Below are 13,391 nucleotides of genomic sequence, written 5' to 3'. Positions count from 1 at the left end.
GTGCTGAGTGCTCCTGGGTGCCCTGCTTGTGGGCCTAGGGGTGCTGTCTTTGGCCAGGTAGACGTCGGACAGCCCTAGATCTCCACCTCTTGGTGTTGAGCAAGAGGAACCTACTTTGTCCAGAAGCTGTTGTTTTTACTGACTGTTTTCTCCAACTCCACTCGCTGCTCTTTAAAGTCACTTTTCCAGACTGTAGTCTTACTTTTTTGTTTTGTTTTAGACTTATTGGTTGGTTGCAAAAGGTTCTTGGTGTTGTAGCCCAGGCATTAAATTCTCTCTGCCCCATCCAGTTAAGTGCTGAGATTTCAAACACTTTGTGTGTGTGTGTGTGTGCAAGCATAGGCCTGTTCATGGCCCCCTTACACGTAGAGGTTAGAGGACAACTTGTCCAAGTTGATTCTTTTTACCCTGTGAGTCACAGGGATGGAACTTGGGTCATCAGGCTTGACAGCAAATGACTTTGCCTGATAAGCCTCTCATCACCCCCCTTAAATTTTACTCATTTATTTTTGGTTTTTTGAGACAAGAGTTTCATGTAGCTCAGATTGGCCACAGACTATGTAGCTGAGGCTGGCCTTGAACTATTTATTTCTGAGTTAGGGTTTTTCTATAGAACAGGTCTGATTAAAAGCTTGAGCTGCTATGCCTCAAATTCTTGATCCTGCTGCTTCCACCTCCCAAATTCTGAACTTATTGGCAAGCACTGCATTAAAACCCTGCTTTCCGTAAGACTATTTCTGAACCTCGAAACTTCAGTCTTTTGCTTTGTCTTTCCCCTAATCACAGTTTAAATGTGTCATGGCTGTGGGTAAGTAGACAAGGCACTAGGAGAGCCTGAAGACTGTGGAATTTAGTCTTAGAGATTTGACATTAGCATATTATATTAGAGCCATTGTAATTTGTGAGTCTGATAATCGTGGGCCTTTCACTTTCTTTTAAAAGAAGTCTGTTCACTCACCCACCTTCTTCATTACCAGCAGTCTCTCCCAGATGTCTTGTTTCTGCTTCTTGTTCCCTCCTTCACCCTGTCTCTTCTGGAAGTGTCTGGTTTGACTCATGACCCTTGAGAACATCTGGAGGTCTGTGGTCCCAGGAGACAAAACCAGGTCTTCTTGGCCTGTGAAACTGCTCTCCAAAATTTGCAGAGGTACATGGTTTGGGATTGAAGCCAGGTGACTTTTATGTGGTGTAGTTTATTGATTTTATTTCTTCTGTATTGGCATAAAATGTATTACTGTGTTTCATTTTTCTTGTGCCAAGTAGGTGACAGGTCAGCCTTACTCCTCTGATTCACCCTCCTTGTGATAATAGTGGTAGGAAGGTTAGTCTGCCTTAATTTCGGTTTCTTTGTGATTTGGTCTGTGTTTTATTGATCAATTAAATGAATTCAAACCAACTTTATACTTCGGAAAATACCATTCTTTCCCTTAAAACCACAACAGAAATATTTTGTTGCTTGTGGCAAACTGATTAGAACTTCTTGTGGGATTTTATTGTTGTTGTTGTTGTTGTGTTGCATTTTTTTGTTTTGTTTTTATCTGTTTTTGTTTTGTTTCAAGATAAGGTTTCTCTGTGTAGCCCTGGCTCTGTAGACCAGGCTGGCCTTGAACTCAGAGATCCTGCCTGCCTCTGCTTCCCTGGGTGCTGGAATTAAATGCATGCTCCATCACTGCCCAGGCTTTTTGTCGTTTTTTTTTTTTTTAAACCCGTTTTAAGTAAAACTTTGAGTACATTTAAAATTTTATTTCACAAGTCTTTTGTATGTGTATGTATAATATATTATGTGATTACCTGTATTTTTCTTTTTAACTGTATGCATTCACAGCTTTCTGTTTTAACTCACATACTTCTTAATCCATTATTTATTAGTCCATCATTTTGTCAGATAGAGTTGTGATATTGTTTGATTTATCAATAATGGTTTAAAAATGCAAAGGCAGTCATTGGCAACTAGGACTTGTACCAACAAGAATCACTACACCAGTCTTACTCAAACTCAAACTTGAAGAAGAAATGTTGGTGAGAGATAATTAGGAGGTGGCATTTCAATGGGTTTATTTCATGTGCTGATGCTTGGATTTGAGATCTTAAGGTATGGCAAAATTTATGTGTTGAAACTTGTAGCTTGTGAGGCTTTTTGTTCAGCTCTGCAAAATTCCATGCAGCCCTACTCCTGTTTTGTCTTTCTGCAGTCCTGGGCATAGGCAGTCAGATGTGTCCTAGAGATTGAGTCTGGGGTCTTCTGACCTGGCAAGCACTACTTGGAGAGCCTAGGGGACAGAAGGCAGGGTGCAGATAGATGGGGCAGGCAGAGCAGGATGGAAAGGGCCTTTGTTTCTATTTGAGTTTCATGTTTTTAATCTAATAACCCCTGATGCAATATTGAACTATGTACAGTTTGATGCATTATTTTTGTGTATATAAGAATTAGATTTTGCTCTGAGTCTGGTCAGCTCTTCTGCTGAAAGTCGTGGTTTCATTGTGTGGTCGGTGAGTCCTATATACCTGCAAATGGGGCAAGCTGGGCTCCCAGGAAGATTAGTAATTGTTCTGCTGATGCCCAGATGTACAGGTGGCTGACTGACTGTAGTGATTGGCTCTCTATCCCCTGTTGGAAAGTAGACAAAGACTCAAGAATAAAAATGGCAAAGCCAGGAGACTTACAAGTACTGGGCTTAAGAATGTTCACTCACTGCTTTATTTTGGAAGATTTTGTGATGTGCAGTGACCTGCCAACCAGCCTCTGCTCTCTGTCCCTGAACATGCTTTCTGCTAATGAACATTGCTTGACATTACAACCTTTTGTATGTTTGTGCTTGGTAGACTGAGTCCTTAAAGCTGACTGTCACCTCCCTTTCCTAGGCCTTGGACAGCCAAAAGCCAAAAAGCAGTGATACTTAACATTACTGGGTACTTTATGTTCCAGAAATTGTGCAGAGGCACTCACTACCTGTGCCAGTTAATTCAGTCTTTACCCATCTGAAAGGCTGTTCATCCCAGTTTCAGATGCATAAACAAGGTACCAGAGAGTGGTCAGCTCAGCTCTATAGTTACACTAGAGGAGAGAGTGTGTGAAATTATGCTCCCTGTCTCTGCATGCTTTACTGCTCTAGTAACCAGTTTTAGCCAGCCCTGGGGAAGCACCTTGTAGGAGCCAGCTGTCAGTTAGGAGAGATTGTACCACTAGCAATTGGACTTAACACTTTGAAAACATAGGAAAATGGCATGCCTTAAAAAGGAATGTCTGGTCCAGGTGGTGATGGTGCATGCCTTTAATCCCAGCACTTGGGAGGCAGAGGCAGGCGGACTTGAGTTCGAGGCCAGCCTGGTCTACAGAGTGATTTCCAGGACAGCCAGGGCTATACAGAGAAATCCTGACTTGAAAAAACCAAAAAAAAAAAAAATAAATAAAAGGAATGTTTGGGCTAGAAAGATGGCACAGTGGTTAAAAACATTGTCTGCTTTTCCAGAGGTCCTGAGTTCAGTTTCCAGCAACCACATGGTGGCTCACAGCCATCTGTAATAAGATCTGATGCCCTCCTCTGGTGTGTCCGAAGACAGCAACAGTGTACTCATATACATAGATAAATCTTTTAAAAAAAAATTCCGGAGCTGGAGAAATGGCTCAGTGGTGAAGATCACTGACTGCTCTTCCAAAGGTCCTGAGCTCAATTCCCAGCAACCACATGGTGGCTCACAACCATCCATAATAAGATCTGATGCCCTCTTCTGGTATGTCTGAAGAAAGCTACAATGTACTCATATAAATAAAATAAGTAAATCTTTTAAAAAAAAAATTCCTAAGGCCCACTCTCTTTTTAAAAAGGGGGGGGGGGGGGTGTATCAGATAAAATAAGGGCAGTAATAAGAGTTCAAGTGTTCTGTCATTTTTTGAAACTTAAAAAGTAGGCATCATAGAAAACTCAAACTGGAGCCCTGTGTAACAATAACTTATAGTCAGCTCACTGGCAGGGAACCTCAGATCCTCTTTTTTGTGTTTATTGGTTTTGGTTCCCCCCAACCCCCCAGAAGAAATGGGGAAACTAGTAAAAGAGAGTCTTGTGTTGATCTTGGTGGTTTTAATCAAAAGATCAACCAGGGGGATAACATCTGCTTCCTTCATTTCAGACCTTGAAATTTTAAATGCCTCATCCTTTTGTTTAATTATTTTGTTGTAGTAATTTTTTCTTCGTTTACTCTTTTTGTTGTTGTTGTTGTTGTTGTTGTTTTTCGAGACAGGGTTTCTCTGTATAGCCCTGGCTGTCCAGGAACTCACTCTGTAGACCAGGCTGGCCTCGAACTCAGAGGTCCACCTGCCTCTGCCTCCCAGGTGCTGGGATCAAAGGCATGTGCCACCACTGCCCGGCAATTTACATTATTTCTAACACCTTCATCCCCTTCCAATTCCAATCCCCGACAATCTCTCAGACCTCTTTTTCTTTAGTAATGTCGCCCATGTATTTGTGTTTAGGATTGATCACATGGGATTGGATAACCTGTTTTCTTTGTTTCATGTTTTTCCTTTTTTTTTTTTTTTTTTTTTTTTTTTTTTTGCCTTTATATTTGGAGAACAGGTATCAAAGACAATTTAGGGGAATGGTCCACATGGCTTCCAAGGATTGACCTTGGTTCACCAGGTTTGGTAGCAAGTGCCTCTCCACTGAGCCATCTTGCCAGCCCTAACATAATACTTTTAATCCATGAAGTAGTTTATTGCTTTGAATTCAACTTTAATCTTTTTCTCCAATACAAAGGAAATAGACTAACAGTCTATGTGCTTAACTCCATAGTGAATCTTCAGGGTTATAAAAGTGACCTAGCAGGCTGGGTGATCTGGCATAAATAAAAAGTTCAATCTGTAATCTCTCCTTAGGGGTCACATGGTGTTTTCAAAGAAACAAACCCCAAAAGGTAACAAAATGAAGGGAAGTTGGGCTGAAGTCAAGAGGTAACTGTTTCATTGAGCATAAGATAATATCTCATTTCAGAGACAGTAAAATGTAGAGAATAAGGTATCAGGGAAGGAACACTTAATCAGTCTATATGTGTCAGGATTGATTCCACATAACAAAAAATGGACTTTGGTGCTTATCATGGGTCTTTCTCCACATCCCATCCCCCTTTTTAGAAGTCTCACCGGCACAACCTGTTTGGTTAGTTGAATTATTTCCAATATGAGTTCTCCACTCTGTTGCAGCATTTTCATTGATAAAAAGCCTGGAGGAAAGTATCTCAGGGAAGCAATGAGATACTTTAATCCATGGATGAAGCAAGTAATCCAGTCATAAAAGTTTGCAATGGAACTCAGCTTGGAAGGAGGGATCAGACATTGCCTCTCCCAAGATCCCTGTAGTTCTTCATCTTTACTGAGTCAGCTACTTGCATCTTTAAAGTTGGGTCTATGACCAAGGTCACAGTTACATAATTGTGTTGTTCATAAGATTGTCCATAGCATGAATTGAATACTGGTTTTAGTCCTTGATGTGAAGATTTTTTTTTTGAACGGAGATCGTGGGTTCAGACTGTATCTAGCAATTACCAGTTACAAAGGCCCTTTCTGAGCCTTGATTGTCTAGAAATCACATTAAAAAATTTGTGATGGGGGAGGGGTGGTAATAGTACTCTTGTTACCAATTAAAGTACTGATCTGAATGTTAAATAACCAACTTGAAATGTTTGATTTTAGCTATGTTTAAGTATAGATTCATCTTTACCTCTGCAGTTAGTGAATCCTGTCTTCTGGGCCTGGCATCTTGATTTTTTTCACTGTTAACCTGTGAGTGTCGCCATCTTTGCATCATTGCTCCTATTTCTTCCTGTTCTAGATTATTCTTTTCGTTTCCTGTCTATTCTCAACACTCCACCGATCCTTCTTGTTCCATCACATTGCAGCTTGTTGGTAGATCTTTAGTCTAGCTGCTCTTCACTTGGCCTTGGACTCTGGACTGTCTATGTCTTGTGTTAAGCTTGTGTCTTTAGGTTGATGCCGATCAGAGTAGGCAGGATACATGGAAAGACATTGTGCAGAGATGTGGATACAAACCGTGTTTCACCTTCTTACTAGCTTTGTATCAACTGAATAGATTACTTCTGTTTCCCTGTCCAGAAAGTGAGCACTTCATCTATATAACCATTAGAGAGTTGATGAAATTCCAGAGAAGCTGAAAAGTTTTGGCAAGCAGGGACACAGGATCTGGTACCTAGGGTATAACATAGAGGAGCAGACCCTGTGCTGCTGTGGTAGGCAGAGAAAAGGAAGAGTGCTGTGGGGCTAAAGAAGTACCACAGTTCACTGAAGAAATGAAATTCAGTCAGTGGGTAAGGTGTTGCATTGCATCCCTGCTAAGTCTAGGATGTATGAAGAACTGGAGAGGAATGATCACTGCACAGAGGAGGGTAGGGATGGAGAGGAGAAAGTCAGGACATAACAAGAAGGGAAGGGGGAACATTTGAGGTAAAGGGTGGTTTGAAGAGAGGTATAAGAAGTATGGCTTTCTGAAAAGAGAACACAACTTTGGCAGGCAGGGATGTGCTGAGAAGCAAGAGGCCAGCCCAGCTAGTAAAAATGCTAGAGCCTTTGAATCTCATGCCAAAGGCTTTGAGTTGTGCTTAGTGATTATGAGCCTTAGTGGCGGCAACATTGGAACTATGTGAAGGTCACTCTGGCCTTTACAGAATGGCTACAGGTAGGGGAGCACAGGTTCTAGGGAAAAAGTCAAACTCTAAGGAATTTGTACACTTTTCAACAAAGGGCCAAATGGTAAATAATTCAGGCTTTGCCTCTACACTGCCTTTTCATTTGGTGTGACATTGTTTGCTAAGGTCCTGTGTCATGCCTGTTTCTTCAGATTAATGCCAGTCAGAGTACAGAAAAGCAGGACACATAGGAAGGCATTGTGCAGAGATGTGAGCCAACCTATATCTGCTGACCTCAGACCTACTTGGTGGAAGGATAGCAGCTGTAGCTCATCAAAATGAGCAGGCCTGCTGCTGCTGTAGTCACCTTTACGGTGTACTCTGCTAGCCACACTGTAAATCCTGACTCTCAGTAGTCCTACCTAAGGACTTTTAGAACTTTAGAACTTCTGTCTGTGTGACTTAGACCTATCACTACTTATTTTATTTGAAATTAGTACAGCTTAATTTTCAATTTTTTTACTTTAACTTATTCTATATACTGCTCTTTTAATGAAAACTTTTTTTTTTTCTGAAACAGGTTTGGTGAAGAGTGCTATTGCCTTACACTTAGCAGTTCCTTTAAACGGCTTATTAAGATGAAGCTGATCTTTAGATCTGTTCCTAGTTTGGGTCTCTTGCTTTGTTGAAATGAATAAAGCAAATTTGGCCTCAAGCAGAAGCCATTATTACTCTTTCCAGGGAAGGATGGATGCTTGCTCCTTAGTCAAGGGTTCTTTAAATGCTCCTTGGAATCTGGGCCATCAGGTATTTGGTGGGGTTAGGGGTGTGTCTTTGTGTAGCCTGGGCTGTTGTGAAACTAGCTCTGTAGACTGGACTAGCCTTGACCTCAAAGAGATCAGCCTGCCTCTGCCTTGCTAGTTGGGGGATTTAAAGGCATTTGCCGCCACTACCCAGCCTTTGCTGAAATTTTCTACTGTGGATATATTTGGAATGTTTTCAGACACTTCTGCATCTTTTGGGATTTTTTTTTTTTTAGTATATTAATATAGTGATAAATTGGATTCACTTAAAAATATTTAACCTATTTTCCTTCTTTAATATGTCCCCATATAATCAATTTTTTTTATCCATTCTCATGAGGGATATTCTCTTTTTGTAATATTTTTGCTGGCTCTGCCTCTTGGGTACAGGTATTAAAGGTATGCACCACCCCCTCCCTCCTGTCAGACAACTCTTATGCCATGTGAGGACAGGCTTAGTAGTTCTTACTCTTGTGGTAGTATCTGTGGATAGAGCTGTTCTGATTTTTAAAGATCGTTGTTTGACTCAAGAAAATTGTGTTTGTTAATGCCACCATTGATCTCCTCAGAAATTTCTTAGTGGATAACTGTTCAACAGCAGCAGTAGATGTAGGCTCCCCAAGGTCTAATGTGTTCTTAAAAACCCGGATTCTATGTATATGAGTACACTGTAGCTGTCTTCAGACACCAGAAGAGGGCGTCAGTTCCCATTACAGATGGTTGTGAGCCATCAGGTGGTTGCTGAGAATTGAACTCAGGACTTCTGGAAGAGCAGTCAGTGTTCGTAGCCACTGAGCCATCTCTCCAACCCCCGGTTCATCTTATTGACAACATATTTTATTCATAATTTCCTCTTAAGTAAGAAACTCGCTCCTCTTCTCATTTGAAAGAAAGAAAGAAAGAAAGAAAGAAAGAAAGAAAGAAAGAAAGAAAGAAAGAAAGAAAGAAAGAAAGAAAAGAAAAGAAAAGAAAAGAAAAGAAAAGAAAAGAAAAGAAAGAAAAAAGGAAAGGAAAAAGGAAAGGGGAAAGGAAAAAGGAAAGGAAAGGAAAAAGGAAAGGAAAGGAAAAAGGAAAGGAAAGGAAAAGAGAAAAGAAAAGAAAGAGAAAAGAAAAGAAAGACGCCTCTACAACATGTCAAAGTCTGAATGACCAGTATGGTAAGCCATTCCAAAAGAAGATAGTGTTCTGTGAAGACAGTGGCATTGAAGTGCCTTCCTGGAGACAGCTGTGTGCAGAGAAACAACAGACAGGCTTTGTGAGGACACAGAAAGGCCTAGCTACAGAATGAGGAGCAAGTCAGTGAAAGTCAGTGATTCCAGTGTTTATCAAGGACAGTTCCAAGGAAAACTGACTCTTTGCCACATGGATGTTCTGCAGGACTTGAGGGGTGCTGCTACACCATGGTGCTGGGCTGCTTGTGACCTCTACACACAGAGGACAATACTGATACAGTAGATTGCATATATGTGACACTGTCAACACAGCTTTGACCCTGGGGTCCTCCAAGGGTTCCTGAAGGTCCCGCAAACCAAGCATTGAAGACCATGGCTGTGCAGGAAGCTACTAACAGTGGAATAACCAGGAGAAGGCAAGTTTAAAGACCAGCCACACCCTTTTGTCTGGCTAGATTTTATTGTTTTTGTCCCAGAACACAAAAATACAGTGTTATTAATAGAAAACCAAATGGTAGAGCTGCAGGGAAGCTGAAAAACAAAGACTCTCCTGGTTCTCTGACGGTCCTGGAATCCCTCCTAGGCCCCACTTGTAATTAACAGTGTGTGTTCTCGGCCAGCCTTTGTATTTGTCTGTTAATATTGTATGATTTTATTCTTTTTTCCCAAACATCAGCTCCTCTCATGAACTCCTAAATTCTGTTTGTGGTTTGCCTGTTACTATATGATTTGATGTTCCTTACCAGGAAGCTTTGTGTATGGCTTCTTAGCACCTGGTCACAACAGTTGAACTAAAACTGCTGTCTTAATGTCATTTTCACATGTGAGGAACTTGATTCCCAGGAAGAGTGAGTGGGTCACTTGTGAATACTGTAGAGCTGTAGGTGTTCCAGTCAGGAATTCTGTCCAGGTAATGTTATACCCATGATCTGACTCAGATGTGCTTGGTCACCTTCATCTGTTCCAGTCCATCCTTGGTAGCTGCATAGAATTTTGTATATAGGTGACCTCATCCATCAAACTGACTATACTTGGTGCTACAAGTGATGGCCATAGTACAGACTTGTCTATCCATCTGCCAGCCTTTAGACATCCATCACTGAGAAGTAGTCACATATCAGTAGCTGTACAAATGGTAAGAATTCATTTCACTTAGCATTCTAGAGTCTCTCTTCACTTATGTTTTAGAGGGCAGTTTGACATCTATCTGAAGAAATGAGTCCCTAGTCAGGCTCGGGTAGCACATGTCTTTAATCCCAGAACTTTAGGGGAGCAAAGGCAGACAGTTCACTGAGTTCAAGGTCGGCCTGATCTACACAGAGAGCTCAGGACAACCAGGACTATACTTTACCCTGTTGTTTGTTTGTGTGTATGTATGTATGTATTTATTTATTATTATTATAAAGTAATAATAATAAAATAATAGAGGAGCAAATAAGTAAAATGCATGAGACCCCGTGATTCCATATGTAAGAAGCCTACAGAAATGTGCCAGCATTTCACCAAGAGATGCTTTGCAATTATAGAACAAGGAAACCTAATTGCCTCTGAGGGCAGTGAAGCCGAGAGCTGAGTCATGCTTCCTACCTGGTGAAAGCAGCATGATATGCTGAGTGACAGCACTTGCCAAGCAGTGGGCAGTGTGAATGGTGGTAAATGCCAAGGTCAGGAAGCTACTGCAGTTTTAACCTGTGGTGATGATGATGGGGTTCCCATTGAAGAGGTCTTTTGCTTTTATTCTATATCTCTTTCATTTTGTTGCACACCAAGGTGCCTTTTGTTTTATAATAAGGAGGAAAAGACCAGCCAGAAGAATCAGAGATTGTTTGTAATAGCCAAAAGGTGGCAGATCTCTGGTGAACTCTTAGTGAAGCTCTTGGGTGTTAACAGTCTACTCTTCCAAGGCATAGTGGCTTTTGTAAACTCTTTAGACTGGTTCTTTGGCCTGTTTAAAATAAGATTTTATTTTTAATTGGCCTGCTCTGGGTATCTAGAATAAAATAGCTGTTTATAAAAGCTCATTTAGTACAGAGGTCTAGATTTAAAACCCCAAATAACAGTCATTATTGAAGCAAGATAATAACACACCTATGAGTCTGTACAATCATAAACACCTACCATAAACACTTAAATATAAACAGAACCTCTCAGTTCTGTTGCTGTTGTATGTAGGAACCTGTATTAAAGTCCTGGTCATTTGTCACATCTTGATATACCTTATGGATTTGACAGTAAAAACACTAGTAGCAATGTAGTGATAGGAATAATGCAGGTCCCCATATTAATACCTAATTAATTCAACATTTGGTCTTGTTTGGATTTCTTTAAGAAATAAAAGCTAACAGTTAAGAGTTGAAGTCTCTGTGTAATTTTTCAGTAGCATGCCTGTAAATCCTTGTCCACAGCAGCAATTTGTCATACAATGGTGCGGAGCTTGCCCCTGCCTGAGTTGGTCAGTCAGTGCACAGTTTCTGTTTGAGCAGACTGTCTAGGATCACCTTCTCTGTACCTTTCCCTGCATTTTCCCCATATCTCCTATCTTGTTAACTTTGGCCCCATTCAGTGCCAAATGTTTCCCCACATGGACTGTGCCACTGTGTATTGTATCAGAAAGGATGTGAGGCAGTTGTCAAAAGCATTAAGATGTCTGAGATGATTCTTGAAATAGTGTCCCCTCTGCTTAGAATCCTGGTGAATTCAGGTATTAAAATGATGACATTCATTTGAAACAGACACTAAGAAAATGTTTAGCCTGTTTTCAGTTTACTTACATTTTATTTAAAAAAAAAATCAGGGCTGGAGAGATGGCTCAGTGGTTAAGAGCACTGGCTGCTCTTCCAAAGGACCAGGGTTCAATTCCCAGCACTCACATGGCAGCTCACGACTGTCTGTAACTTCAGTTCCAAGGGCTCCAATACCCTCACAGAGATATCCATGCTAAACACTAATGTACATGAAATAAAAATAAATCTAGCGGGTAGTGGTGGCGCACGCCTTTAATCCCAGCACTTGGGAGGCAGGGGCAGGTGGATTTCTGAGTTTTACAATAAATAAATAAATAAATAAATAAATAAATAAATAAATAAATAAATAAATAAATAAATAAAATCACTTTTTAAAAAGTCAAAATTTAACAGTTTTTTTTTTTTAATCAGTATACATCATGAAAATGTTTTTGATTAGCTTTCTGTGGTCTGGGTAATAGACCTTGACCCCTTCTGTAAAGGGGGAGAATTGTGGGTGAGAAAATAAGCACTGTATACATTGTCATTTCATTTATTTTCTTCAGATAGTAGAGATTGAACACAGGGCCTTAGACATAAAAGGCAAACATTCTACTGAGCTATATCCTTAGGCTTTTTTTTATTTTGAGAAAGCTCTTGCTGATTGCCCAAGTTGGCCTCAGGTCTCCTCACTACAGATGTTGTTAGCCAATGATCTTGCCTCAGCCACCCAAGAAGCTGGAACTGTGGGTGTGTGCCTCTGTCTTGAGCTAAATTATCACTTTGGTGGGTGGTGGTGGTTTGTTTTTCCCAAATCAAGCTCTCACTGTATAGACCAGGCCGGTCTCAAGTCTGCCTGGTGAGTTGCTGGATCTCGAGCGTGTGTACTCATTTCGGCTCCCTTCACCTCATAGGTTTTCATTATCCCCAGTCAGACCCTTGTGCCGGTGAGCATTCTCTTCTCCCCCTGCTGCACTCCTGCCAGGCATACTCTGCTCAGTCTAGGGATTCCGTGTATAAAGTAGGAGTATACTGTTCATCCACTGTCCCTGCTTGCAGTATCAGTGCTTCCTTCAGACTTAACCATTTTATGGCAGAATCAGATGAGGGCTTTGAAAGTATGAGCTCTCAACATACTTTTTGTTACACTGTTTTTTAGAACTTGTTATTCTTGTTAAAATTTTGTTTTCAAATAGATATATTACTTAAAAGCAGTTTGAGATTGAGATGTTGATATACTGAATGTACTAGTTAAAAGTAACTTCTTTCTAAGGTAAATGATAAATGAAGATTGGTAATTTTTTTACCTGAAGTTTGATAAAAACTAATGTGTTTTGTATAATTGATATCAGTTGGCAAACTTACCTCTTGTACAATTTCTTCAGTTTCAACAGAGCTTTGAGTTCCTGCATGTATGTTTAAACATACTTCAACATGTAATGTACAGATGAGTCTTTCCAGGTTAGATATATTCCTAGTGAATGTTAATAAAGATGAAGAATAAGAAACAAGCAGTTGGGAAAGATGAGCAGCCTTGTGTTGCTAATATAATCCGGTTTAAAGGTCCATCCTGAAATTCTGAGATGTTTCTCTTTGGTTCTCAAAATGATGACTTTATTATATAGATAAGAAAATCACAGGATCATTATGGTAATCTGGCTGTGTCCAAAGTACAGCAAAGAGAGAGTGAAGAGGACTTGAATTTTTAATTTCAATGTGCTTGAAACTGAATACAGGACCTTGATGTTTTGGGACAAGGAACCCAGACTGGCTTCCATTTTGAGATCTTGCCCCCACCTTCCTGGTGCTAGGATTACAGATCTAAACTACTTACTATCCCAGCACCTACAGATAGACTTTCCTGAAGAAAAGTGAGTGATGTATATGACTCCTCAACTACAAATATTGTTAGCTAGCATAGGAGCAGTGGCATTGCCCTACAAACATGTGGTCCTAAATTGTGAGCACTTACTAGGTAGCTAATTGGATACTATGTTGAGGGGGGCTTGCAGGGAGTCAGTTATGAGTCTTCCTAGACTGACTCAGTACAGACTTCC

At 40.5% G+C, this 13,391-nt stretch overlaps 1 protein-coding gene across 2 annotated transcripts in view; it reads left to right on the top strand.

The window, feature by feature from the left end:
* Positions 1-13,391, top strand: part of Ppp2r2d (protein phosphatase 2 regulatory subunit Bdelta) — a 40,323-nt gene that overhangs the window by 1,062 nt on the left and 25,870 nt on the right. The gene's annotated exons all lie outside the window — the stretch shown is intronic.

The sequence above is a fragment of the Apodemus sylvaticus genome, chromosome 1 (genome assembly GCF_947179515.1).
Source record: "Apodemus sylvaticus chromosome 1, mApoSyl1.1, whole genome shotgun sequence".
Lineage (NCBI taxonomy): Eukaryota > Metazoa > Chordata > Mammalia > Rodentia > Muridae > Apodemus > Apodemus sylvaticus.
Note: the sequence above shows the minus strand (reverse complement) of the source record. Positions and strands in the feature narration are given on the sequence as shown.